Source organism: Aegilops tauschii, chromosome 3 (genome assembly GCF_002575655.3).
Source record: "Aegilops tauschii subsp. strangulata cultivar AL8/78 chromosome 3, Aet v6.0, whole genome shotgun sequence".
Classification (NCBI taxonomy): domain Eukaryota; kingdom Viridiplantae; phylum Streptophyta; class Magnoliopsida; order Poales; family Poaceae; genus Aegilops; species Aegilops tauschii.
Window position 1 is genome coordinate 203,403,606 of NC_053037.3, and position 13,261 is coordinate 203,416,866.

A 13,261-nucleotide genomic window follows, 5' to 3' on the forward strand; every position below is an offset into this window, starting at 1 on the left:
CACTTCCGTGATGATAATTTTGGTAATGTCATGGAACACTTCTACGACAGCACAGGTATGACTATCTTGATTCTGTCATAAATTTGTCATGGATGTACATGCATGGCAAAAAACGCGACCTACTGTGACAAACACGTATCATCACGGAAGTGTATTTTTCTGTAGTGTTAGGAGAGACGTGCCAGCTTCCAGGCTCAAACGAGGGTGGCTCGCAAGAAGGCAGAGAGAAGAAAAATGCTTGCGAGGGCACCTGCCTAGCCCCCTCACGAGGTATGCGAGAGAGAGAGAACATGAGCAAACTAGAGCCAAAAAATGCGGTAAAAGGCTAGGGAACCAAATCAGCAACGAACACCAAGAGCAACTCCGATTAAGGAAAAGCGAGCCAACTACGGAAAGCAAATGAAAAGCCGCGTCCGGCACCTAATCTAGTCTTCAAGTCTTCTCACCAGCGCGGAGCTAAGTGCTGTCCACTAGGCGTGGGAGGGAGCCCCAGGGCCTGAGGCCGGCGCTCCTGAGACTCCGGGGCATGTACAACCCTACTCATTATTACATGAGAGTGTCACGGGCGGCGATTCTTCACAGGCACCGGGCCTTCTTCACAGGCTCCGGTCCTTTCTTCTCAGGCTCTGGGCCTTACTTCTCAGGCTCTGGGCCTTGCTTCATGGATAGAACTTCCGGAGGTGCTGGATGTTCCAGGCGTTCTGGATGGTTATCCCGTCCTGCGTCTCCAGGCGCGCTGCACCCGGCCTGGAGACATGGACGACCCTGAACGGGCCCTCCCACATGGGCGAAAGCTTGTGCAGCCCTTCTCTGGAGAGGACCTGCCTCAGGACGAGGTCGCCCACCTCGAGCGTCCTGGAGCGGATGTTGTGGCAGTGGTACCGCCGCAGCGCTTGTTGGTACCTTGCCGCCCTCAATGCGGCTTCGCATCGGAGTTCCTCCCCCAGCACGAGATCCATCCCCCGCATGGCGTCCTGCTGCGTTTCGTCGAACGCCAGGACCCGCGCGGAGCGATGCTTGACCTCATGAGGGAGGACTGCTTCAGCTCCGTAGACGAGGAAGAACGGAATCTCGCCCGTTGGCTTGGTAGCGGTGGTGCGGATGGACCACGACACGGACTGGAGCTCGTCGTGCCAGCCCCTGCCGCAGGTCTCCAGCTTCTTCTTGAAGGTCCTGGTCTTGAGGCCCCTCAGGACCTCCGCGTTGGCGCGCTCAGCCTAGCCATTGCTCCTGGGGTGGGCCACCGAAGCGAAGCAGATCTGCGTTCCAAGGTTAGCACAGTAGGTTTTGAAGAGGTTACTAGTAAACTGCGAGCTGTTATCTATGATGATGCGGTTGGGGACACCAAAGCGGCTCACGAGGCCCTTGATGAACTTGACGGCAGAGCCGGCTGGAATGGTACGGACGGCTTCCACTTCCGCCCACTTGGTGAACTTGTCGATGGCGACGTAGAGATAGCGGTAGCCCCCTGGCGCCCGCGGGAATGGGCCTAAGATGTCTAGCCCCCAGACTGCGAACGACCATGTGAGAGGGATGGTTTGGAGGCCCGGGGCAGGCTGATTGATTTGCTTGGCATGGAATTGGCAAGCTTCGCAGGACTTCACCAGCTCGGCTGCATCGTTGAGCGCTGTGGGCCAATAGAATCCACTGTGGAACACCTTGCCGACGAGGGTCCGTGACGACGAGTGATGCCCACAGTCCCCGCCGTGTATGTCAATCAGGAGCTCCCTTCCTTGATCGCTGGAGATGCAGTGCAGCGTGACGTCGTTCGGCCGTTTCCTGTACAACTCGCCGTCTTGAATGCAGTACGCCGTGGCTTGCCGGGCCACGCGCTCCGCGTCCTCTTCCTTCTCCGGCAGCGTCCCGTGCATCAGGTACTCTTTGAATTCCTTGGTCCAGCACTCCTCCTAGGGCTCGAGCGCCAAGAGCAGCCGTGCTCCTAAGGTCGGGCCACAGGCTAGGGCTCCCGTCGCCGGGGGCTGTGGGAGCTCCTCCCGAGGTTGAGTCATGCTTGAAAGAGGTGGCGTAGCTGATGGCTTGAAGAGCCGCTCTTTGAAGACGCCGGGCTCTTGCGGTTGCCGCTTGGATGCTCTCCTGGGGATGTCGTCGGCTTCCTTGGTTGTGCCCCGGGGCACGTGCTGCAACTCCAGGCCCGAGAACAGCTTTTCCATCTTGCGCACCTCCGCAAGGTAGGCCTCCATGTGCTCGTCCTTCGGCTCGTACACCTTGTTGAAGAAGTTGACGAGGAGCTGCGAGTCGCCTTTGATGGTGAGGCACTTCACCCTAGAGCCGCCACAGCCTTCAGGCCAGCTATGATGCCTTCGTATTCTGCGATATTGTTAGAGACCTTCTCGCCGTGCTGGAAGCAGAGTTGCACGGCGTAGTGGAGCTTGTCCTGAGTGGGCAAGATGAGCACTGCCCCAGACCCCGCGCCCTGGTGCGCGAAGGCGCCATCGAAATACATGACCCAGCCGTCTGGTGCCTCGCTTCCTGGGGAGGTGGACCGGTCTTCTCCTTCCTCAAGAGCCGGGGCATCTATCCATTCTACCACAAAATCGGCGAGTGAGGCTCCCTTGATGACCCTGGTAGTGCTGAACTCCAACTGGAATGCTTGCAGCTCGATGTTCCATTCAGCGACCCTTTCGGCTAAGTTAGGGCTCCTGAGTACCCTCTCCAATGGGTAAGCTGAGACGACCTTGATGGGGTGGCCCTGGAAGTAGTGCCGCAGCTTGCGCGAGGACACCAAGAGTGCGAGCAGGAGCTTTTCCGGCATGGAGTAGCGCGCCCTCGCATCCCGCAGTACGGTGCTGACGAAGTACACTGGGTGCTCGACGAGGGCTGGCACACTGTCGAGGCTCGGGTCCTGCAGAGATTGTGGCATATCCTGAGGTGGTGGGTTTCCTGAGACCTGACCATCCTCCGAAGCTTCTGCAATGTTGCCCTGCTGAGCTGGGTCTTCCGTCGCTGATGGCTTTGATGCGCCTTCCTGACCCTGCGCTGCATCAGCTCTGGCTTGGCGCGGCACACCCTTGTCTTCGCGCTCCTCCGAACCGCCACCAACGCCGCGCTGGCGGAGTACGGGGTGGTGGCAAGGTAGAGTACCAGAGGCTCGAGAGGCCGCGGTGCCACCATCACCGGGGGGCTGGTGAGGTATTTCTTGAGGTCTTGGAAGTCCCGGTCGGCCTCCGGGGTCCACTCGAACGGGCCCTTCTTCTTCATGAGCTTAAAGAAGGGTAAGGCACGCTCGCCTAGCTTGGAGATGAATCGCCCTAACGCGGTCACCCGCCCTGCTAGCTTCTGCATCTCCTTGAGGGTCTACGGCGGGCTCATGTCTTTGATGGCCTTTATCTTCTCCGGGTTCGCCTCGATCCCTCTGTGGGATACGAGGAACCCTAGTAGCTTGCCGGAAGGGACGCCAAACACGCACTTCTCCGGGTTAAGCCTCAAGTTCACTTGGCGCAAGCTCTCGAAGGTCTCCTCCAAGTCTTGAATCAATGTCCTTGCCTCGCGAGATTTGACCACTACGTCATCGACGTAAGCCTCTGTGTTCCTCCCGAGCTGCCGCCCCAGGGCGATGCGCATCAACCGCTGGAAGGTGGCGCCTGCGTTGCGCAACCCGAAGGGCATATAGGTGTAGCAGTACACCCCACATGGTGTTAGGAAAGTTGTCTTCTCCACATCTTCCACCGCCATGTTGATGTGATGATACCCTGAGAACGCGTCCAAGAAGCACAGCAAGTCGCACTCGGCGGTGGAGTCGACGATTTGGTCGATGTGCGGGAGCGGGAACGGACCTTGGGGACAAGCTTTGTTGAGGTTGGTGAAGTCGACGCACATCTGCTCCTTCGCCTTTCTTTGGCACTACGATAGGGTTTGCCAGCCATTCAGGATACCGAACTTCCCGGATGGCGCCTGCCGCCTCCAGCTTGCGTGTCCCTCGGACGATGAAGGCCTGCTTCTCAGTTGACTGCCGTCTGGCTCGCTGCTTCACAGGGCGTATGTTGGGGCATACCCTTAGATGATGCTGGATCACCTCTCTCGGGACCCCTACCAGCTGATTGGGCTCCCACGCGAATATTTCCTTGTTCGCGCGCAAGAACCTCACCAAGGCTTCTTCTTGTCCCGGGTCAAGGCCGGCTCCTAGGGTGAAGGTGGCCCCCGAAGACCCGTCCTCATTGACCAGCACCTGCTTGGTTTCTGCCTTGTCTTGGGTGAACAACTGCTTCTTCTTGGTAGGCGCGGCCTCCTTGGACTCGTGGGTACCGGCGCCGGCCGGCTGTGCCGCCACCGCGGTCTTGAAGGCGAGCCTAAGCACCGTCACGGCCTCCTTAGTGTCCCCCTTGATGGTGAGGACGCCCTTGCTTCCTGGCATCTTCATGAGGTTGTAGGCCGGTGGGTCGCCGCCATGAACTGAGCTAGAGCTGGGTACCCGAGGATGGCGTTGTATGGGAGACCGATGCGGGCGATGTGCGCAACGTCAAAGTCGATGAGCTCAGTGCGGTAGTTCTTGCGCTCCCTGAAGTTGACAGGCAGGCGGACCTGCCCTATCGGTGTGGTGGAACCGTCGGTCACTCCTGAGAAAGCCTTGGTGGGCTAGAGCTGTTCATATGGCACTTGGAGGTTGTTGAACGTGTCAACGGACAGGACGTTGAGCCCTGCGCCGCCGTCGATGAGGGTCTTGGTAACCTGCACATTGCTGATGACTAGGGAACACAACATAGGGAGGGCCCAGCGGTGGACGCGCACTTGAGCTGATCCTTCGAGTTGAAAGTGATGGCGCATTGGGACCATCTGAGCGGGCTCGTGGCCTCGAGCTTGGGGAGCACAACGTTCACCTCGTGAGCGAACTATTTGAAGATGCGCTGAGAGGCTGGGGCCTGGGCGCCGCCCAAGATGCAGGCGATTGCACGCGGCTCCTGGAAGCCCCCAACCCCCTCGTCCTGGTGGTGGTCGTCATTCCTTCTTGGTGGCGGCAGCGGGGGAAGACCGGTGTTGCCTTGGGGGCGATCCTCACGAGGCGGGTCCCTCCAGGCGCCCTCGCGAGGTTGGTCCTGCCAGCGGTCCTCACGAGGCCGGTCGCGCCACTCCTGGCGCGGGCCATGGTCGTCCCAGCGTCTGCCTCCACGTCCTCCTCCGCGGCCATAGCCCCGGTCGTTGCGCTCGGGGCGTCGACCGAAGCGTCCTTCTCGTATGGCTCTGAGCTCTTGACAGTCGCTGGTGTTGTGGGTGTTCAGGTTGTGGAAGGCGTAGAATGGTCGGCCGTTCTTGGATGAATCGGGCTGATCTCTGCCCCGCTTGGTGTCGGGCTCCGCTGCGAGCACAGCTTCCTCCTTGCGCTTCATGTCCTTGGCCTTGGTCTTCTTCTTCTCCGCTCCTGCAGCTGGCAGCTCGAGGAGGGAAAGGCGCCCCTCCTCAGCTCTTGCGCACTTGGTCGCCAGGTTGAACAGCTCCTGAGATGTGCAGACCTCCTCGTGGATGGCGAGCTCTTCCTTCATCTTGACGTCACGGACACCGTCGGAAAACGCGAGATGATGGCCTCGTCCGTGACCTTAGGGATCTTGAGGCGGGTGTTGTTGAAACGCTGGATGTACTTCTGGAGGGTCTCTCCTGGTTGTTGCTTGATGCGGCGCAGATCACCCACGGCCGGTGGGCGGTCGCGAGTGCCCTGGATGTTGGCGACGAAGTGGTCGCACATCTCGTCCCAAGAGGAGATCGAGCCGTGCTGCAGGTTCAGGAGCCAGGAGCGAGCCCCATCCTTGAGAGCCATGGGAAACCAGTTCGCCATGACCTTTTCGTCGCCGTTGGCTGCTTCGATGCTCCGCTCATAGAGCTGCAGGAACTCCGCGGGGTCGGCGGTGCCGTCGTAGCGAGGAGGCAGATCCGGCTTGAACTTGCCTGGCCAGGCGACGCTACGCAGCTCGAGGGTGAAGGCGCGGCAGCCGGCCGTGGTTGCCGGGGCCCGCTTCGGAGGTGGAGCTTGGTCTTGACGAGGTCCGCGCAGCGCCGCTGCAGGCGGCGCGCGGTCTTGACGAGGTGGCACGCGGAGTGCGGGTGCAGCATCTCGCAGCCGCGGGATTTCTTGGCAGCTTCTCTCTTCGCGCGCGGGCGCCGGGCGTGGTGGATCACGCCGCGGAGCCGCGTGCCTTGGTGCCAAGGCGCCGTCTTGGGGCTGAGGTGGTGGAGGCACGCCATGAGCCCCGTCGCCCGCGGCTGGTTGAGGGGGAGGCAGAGGGTGGGATGGCGCTGGAGAGCCCCCTGCGGTGCGGACAAGCTCGGCGACGCGGTTGAGCCACTCCTCATAGAGGTCGTCCACAGGGCGGTAGCGCAGGAGCTCGTTCGCCGCGATGAGCATGGTCCATGCCTCCATAGGAGCGCGGTGTGTGTGAGACGAAGAACTGGTAGGGGTCAGTGATGGAGTAGCGGTGCGGCCGTCCTGCCGCATCAAAGGATGCAGCGAGGACGCCTGCTGCTCATTCCCCGCCGGGCCGGTGGCAGCGTTGGCGGCGGGAGACGGAGAACGATGAGGTGGCCCACCAACGAGGGCCGTCTGAGCGACGCGGGCGGTGAGGGTAGCCCGACGCTCAGTTCGAGCACGGCGAGCGTCCGCCATGGAGATGACGGAGCGATGGAGCGACGAACTGATGGAAGGGAAGCTACGGCGCATCCCTACCTGGCGCGCCAAATGTCGGATGTGGGGTTCCGGCAAACCCTTAAGGTTCGAACACTGGGGTGCGCGCAAAGTCTTTCCCTCCTACTGATCTACGCCCTAGCTCGCTAAGATCTCGCGGACGAACTCGACGAACTCGCAACACAAAAGGACACGAGGTTTATACTGGTTCGGGCCACCATTGTGGTGTAATACCCTACTCCAGTGTGGTGGTGGTGGATTGTCTCTTGGGCTGATGATGAATAGTACAAGGGAAGAACAGCCTCCTGAGGTTGCGGTGTTCTTGTGGGTAGGCTCTCGATCGGGTTGGATCAAGCTAAGATGAGATGCCTCTACTATGGTGGCTAGATCTACTTATATAGGCCATGCTCCTCTTCCCAACTATCGAGTGGGAAGGGAGCCAACAACGGCGGGCGAATTTGAAGGGGGACAGCTAGTACAAGCTATCCTAACAAAAGTGGTCTTCGCCTGCGAAAAGCTCTGGAGTGACGCCGTCTTGGGCTCCACGATGACCTCCGCCTTGCCGTCCTCCTGGTCTTGGTCTCGTTGCACCAATATAGCAACCTTTGCCTGATGCCTTGGTACTCTTCGCCTGCGCTGGCCTCCTTAGCACCAAAGAGGAAATAAGGACACCTGGCGCCGTTCGTCATGGCTCACGTCACGAGAGCCTCGTGAGGTTTTCCCCGCCTTGATATCTCCGCTCCTCGTGAGCCTGCCTGGCTCGGCCACTCCAGAGGAGGTCTGGCGTCGTCCACCTCGCGAGGCTTGGACCCTCGCGAGGGTCTTGGATGCCTTGTTGATGAAGATGGGTCGTACGGCCTGCTTGCTTAGCCACGCTGTGGGCCGCAGGCAGGCAAGTCTGGGGACCCCCGTTCCCAGAACGCCGACAGACCACGTCGACCGTCGACGGAAAGTAGGCGTGTTGCGTTCGCCGCACCGCCAACTCGCTCTCCGAAGGCTCCTTCTCCCTAGCGTCCTTGGCCACTCCCTTGCCTCTGCGGGTCTTGGGTGCCATGGCGGCTGCGGGAGGCGAGGAATGAAGGATGGCGAAGGCGCGGCGGTAGCGAGCGAAGGCAAGAGCTTGAGAAGGAGGGAGAAGGGGACGGCGGTTCCGAGATTCGAGAAAGCACGAAGGGTATATGAGCAGCGCGCCCGCGGTTATTCCTTTTTATGGGGAAGGCGCGGACCGCCTCTTTTCCCATTAACTGCGACGTGACACATGCGTGCGGGAACCGCCCAACGCATGACCCCCCAGGTCACACATGGCTCTCCACGTCGCGCGTTCAACGCGGGTCATGGAGAAGCGCAGCGGACGAAATAGTTACTGTGGTAAAATCCGCCCCACCTGCCCGCGCACCATTTTGGGCCTAGCCCAACAACGCATCGCGCTTATGTGTGGCCCAGGCCCGGGGGCTCCTGTCAGTGTACAAATGTAGGGGCTCTCCTTTTGACCCCTTTACTTGTGCACGGGCAGTCAGAGCCGCGCGCCACGGCCACACTTAGCAGGGTAGAGGAGGGAAGCCGGAGAGAAGCCGAAGCACAAGACAAACAAGGCGACGCCAAAACCAGAAGCATAAGAGAGCAAAGGGGCGAGCTGGACCTCCCCGGCAAGACCTTTGTCGGGACGACCTCCACGGCCCCGGCAAGAGCTTTGCCGGGGCAACTTGCCCAACATCAGCAGAGCGAGCCACCCTTAAGCCCAAGGGTTCCAAACGTCGTCGACAACTACATTGGAACCAGGGCTCGGGAGGCACCTCCGTGGTGGCATGCAGATCTTTGCAAGATCATAAACACACAAGTTCAGATGAGGACTAGAAGACGACGATCCTCAGTGGGATCCTAGCCGAGGAAATCCACAAGACCCCCGGCAAGCGCCTTGCTGGGGACGACTGCAGCGCCACGGCAAGACCCTTGCCGGGCCCCCGGCAAGACCCTTGCCGAGAGCATTAGTGGGGCCACAGCCAGGCCCGCGCCCGCCAAGACTCCACCGCCGTCCCCAAGTAGCTGCTAGCTCAACCAGCTGGGCAGGCACCTGCATGGCGACGGGCGGCCTCTACACCGACTCAGCAAGCACCTGCGTGGTGGCATGCAGATCTTCGTGATGGCCCTGCCAGCACGCCACCTCAGCAACCTGCCTGCTTACATGGCGCCATACACATCGCTGGCCTGGGCGCGTGTCGAAGCGAGGCGGAGCGGCGATGGACGGGACATGCCTCGTTCCCGTCCCCGATAAAGCTAATGGTCACATAAGTAGCGCATTGAATGCACTTTGTCCCATAATGCCGAGCGATAAGCTCGCGCACTGTACGCCTTTCCACCTCCTGTGTGCCACTATGGCAACCCCTTTTTCCTATAAAAGGATGCCCGAGGCGACCAGGAGAGGGATTCGGCTCTTTGGAACTACGCAGCCACCGTAGCTAGTTCGAGAGCTCAAGAACACTCCGAAATACACACCAAAGCAGGACTAGGGTATTACGCATCCTTGCGGCCCGAACCTGGGTAAACTATCCTTGTGCTAGCTCTTAAACCTGCTCTTCTCACAACCCCGCGCCCGCCAACCGTAGAAGGGATTCTAGTGATCCCATAGGTGTCGTTTCCACCGACAGAGGACGTGACTATCGATTGATTGAATACACTCTGCAGAGGTAGCGCACTTTACCGACACCACGGAACCCATGGCCTCGCACTCCCATTCGGGTGGACCAACGGCGTTCCAACGAAACGCTCCCCTTGCCATGACACTCTCCCGGCCACTCCGACCAACTCCCTCTCAAGACTAAGTCCTGGGTGGCCCCGTGCCTACAAAAGGCATCAACGTCCACCATCGTGGCAAGAACGGTCCCAAACGGGGACAAGGTACCATAAAAACAAACGGTCACACAAGGTTATGTCTGCTTACCGGGCCAGGGTACGCACGCCCATAACCTTCCCTCGTTGGAGGCACCGGCGAGAGGCACGACAAGGGACCGAATCAAGAGCCCCCATAAAGGTAAATGTGGTCGCACTGAAGAAAAACCCGATTCAGTGGCACCATGACTTGATCAACGTTATCTTCAAGTTGGATTATTATCAGGTTTAAATTGAAAATAAAAACTACTATGCCAAGTCATACGATGCCATGAGCAATGCACTAATCGATATGCAAAACATGCAACTCACAAGAACGTATCAACCTTACCAATATAACTTTCTCGCAATAACTCATCCTTAAATTTTACTGGTTCTACCTCACTATTTATGATCATGCAATATTTTGATTAACTCATAATTTATATGAAATTCTCATTAAGCAAAAAGAACTGTCATTATTTATCATAGCAATATAACGAAGTCAAACTCTGTTCTACTAGACCAAACTACTCCATGCATTCAACCAGTAACTTAAACAAACATTTCAAGCATGACAAGGTAACTAGCATTCAACCAAATTTATTTATCAAATTTTAAATGCATAAAAGAACTCATATTCAAGTAAGAAAAATCATAGATATTGAAATGACACCATCCAAATGCTAGTGTGGCTTGCCTTAGTGCAAAGGACGGTCACACTCCTCCTGGTTATCTTCAAGGCAACTCTCTCCTTCTGAAAATATTTAAAAACCACAAAACAAAATGTCAAAATCCAATCTGAAAATCACTAGAAAATCTAGACAACAAGGAAAATTCCAAATTTTGGTGTGCTGCTAGAGCTTTCTAAAACAGACACAATGCAAAAAGAATCAACTCATTTGGACTTATAGGCTAGAAATTATCACTGCTCAAAGTTGTGGTCAAAATTTTGAATTAATTTGAATAAAACAGAAAACTAGGGGTGACATCGATGGCGTAAACATAGAATACGCCTCCACTCATACCGCTTCGGGTGCGAGTGGAGAGGCTGCCCACCGGTCAGGAGAGAGAGGGAGAGAAGAAACAGAGCGCGGCGGTGCTCTGCAGGAGCTTACGCCCGCTATCAGAGGTTCTTGGGCAAAGCCAGAGGGATAGAAGTGGAGAGGGGGTCATGGCGCACCTGCCCAACCTGTGGCTTGTCGAGGGATGACCGGAGCTGCTCGCAACCAAGCTCGCAAGCGGCGGTGGTGGTCGGGGCTTGCCGGAGAGGAAGAAGGCGACGGCGAGGGGCGACTCCAGGGGCTCTGCTGCTTCCAGGCGACACCAGTGGACCTCCAGTGATGCGCCTGAGAGGTTGGTTGAGCTCGAGGGGCTCTAGAGCAGGGTGGCTGGGCTGCGGGGATCGCCGGCGGTCTTTGGCCGTGGTCGACGGCCAGAGGCCTGCCCGACCGGGCTACGGCTATCCTACGTGGTCGTGGTGGTTGAGAAGTGCGGTGTGTTGCTTCGGAACGGAGGGAGGGGCTCTATATATAGCCGGAGTAGGAGGTGGGTACCTGGCGCTGCCGGAGTTCTCTGGAAGCCGGCGAGCGACGATGAAGGGCGCCAGTGAGAGGGGGCAAGGGCTCAGCGCTCAGGCGGGAGCTGTCCATGCTCGCGGACGAGCACAGGAGGCAGGGGAGAAGAAGACAAGGGCACGAGCGCACTGTGGCTGTTGGCCGCGATGTGCCTGTGCTCACTGCAGCATCTCCGGCGTCGGCGAGAGCCAGGGAGAGGTCAAGGGTGATGAGTCAAAGCTGGTGGCGCGGCGCGGCAGTCGTCGGTGAGCTCTGGCTCAAGCACGCACCGAACAGAGGCGTTGGCTCGACGCAGAGCGCGTCCAACACATGCCAGACCCCATGTCCACACGCTGTCACCGCCCTGGCATGGTCAAAACGACACCCACGCTTGGCCAAACCTTGTCTGGGCTATAGTTCACGTAGTGTTAGGTCTAGGGAGGCTAAGGACTCATTGCCAGGCCGACCAGAAGTGACTCAAGCTTCTTGGTAAGTTTCTGGCCAGAAACTTGGCCGCTACCTTTGGAGATCTTCTAGAAGGCCATTAGGGCTGATCTTTTGGGGTTAGGGTTTACTTAGGAGGGTAATGAGGCTCAAGAAAAACCAGGGCCAAAGGATCAAGGAAAAATACACTTGCTGTACAAAGTGCATTTTTGGGCCAGAAGCCAAAATATTACAAAAAGTCATGCAATATTTTTGCTTTGGGTGGTGGGCCAAGGTTCAAAGAATATTCAGGAATTATTTCAAGATTTTTGGAGCAATAAAAATGAGGGTTGCTTTGGAGCAGTAGTTTCATAAATGAGTTTCAGAAGAGAAATTGAATATCTTTCTTTTATGAAAATATTCATTTGACCACTTTGGGATTTTTCAAAGAAATGAGATTGAATGAGAGGTAGAAGGGTCACTTGGGTGAAGGTCAAGGGCATGCCCAAGTGATAAGTCCATTTGAATTGATTCCAAAAACTCAAAGCCAAGGCAAAGGCAAAATCAAGTCCGGGAAAAGAGAGAAGGCAAAATCCAGGCTGTCACAGTTTGATGCATTCGTCATCGCAAATGTTTTGCACCCTTTTTTACGGTTTTTCTAAACCACAATTTGAGATTATTGCATCACACACAGTTTTGTCGAAGGGTCTCTTATTGTAGTGTCGCGTTAGCAGCATCCTGCAGTAGTGTCTGCATATTAGATTTGACTGACGTCAAACTTTGTAAAGTTTGACCAAGTTCGGGCCGAACACAACAAAACATAATTACTGAGAGAGGGCAAACTGTACATACTCTCAAACCTTTCTGATAATTGAAATTAAAATTCTTTATTTTCACACACTCTCACACCTTTCCTATAATTTGGCGCGTGTGTGGTTGTTCACATATCGGAGGATTTTGTACCGCACGTGAAGGATAGGAAGTGTGACCAGGACGAGTGGATCGTTAGTTGATCATAAGTAGTTTTCTTCACTGGTATGTTAAATAAAGATTTTCGTTTCATACTTACACAACTTAAAATGATTGTTATGGAGAGAAAAAGAATACCACTCCACTATATAATTAGTATACATGAGTACTATATAACCTGGAGCCTCCGCGCTTGTTCGCTAGGGTTTGCACTCCCCACACTCTTGCTGCACTACATATATATATACGCTGGAGGCTCAGCGTTCCTTTGCTAGGGTTTGCTATATTCACAGTCTCTCATCCTCTTCGCTGGATCTAAACAAGACTGCGTTGGCCTCTGTCTCTCTCTTCCCCCTCACAGCTGGTGAAGGAGCCGTCCGAATCCCATCGCACAGGGAAGGGGAGGAGGTGCACCGGTCACTCTGTCGCCTTCCGCGAGGGAGGCAATCCACTGCTGGCTGTGATGTTCTCTTCCACCCAGCGCCTGTGCAGGAGGGCCTCCGACCCCTTCTTCCTCACTATCGTACATAGTGTGGGAAGATTCAGCATCCCACCGCACGCCTAGCCATATCCCGACGACACTAAGGTATAACTTTCTTTGAAACTGTCATTGCTCTAGCTGCATGCAGATCTTTTCGATTCTGTAGTCGAATCTAGGTCTTGGTTCAAAGAGGAAAGAAGGGTGGGGTGGAGCATGAATCTATGACGTGGTGCAATGAGGAAAGAAGGGAGGGAAATTAGTATAGACTGGCTATCCAACCACTTTGTTGGTCGAAAAGGGAAAACGGGGGTAACCTAGTACACACATCTATAAGGGACC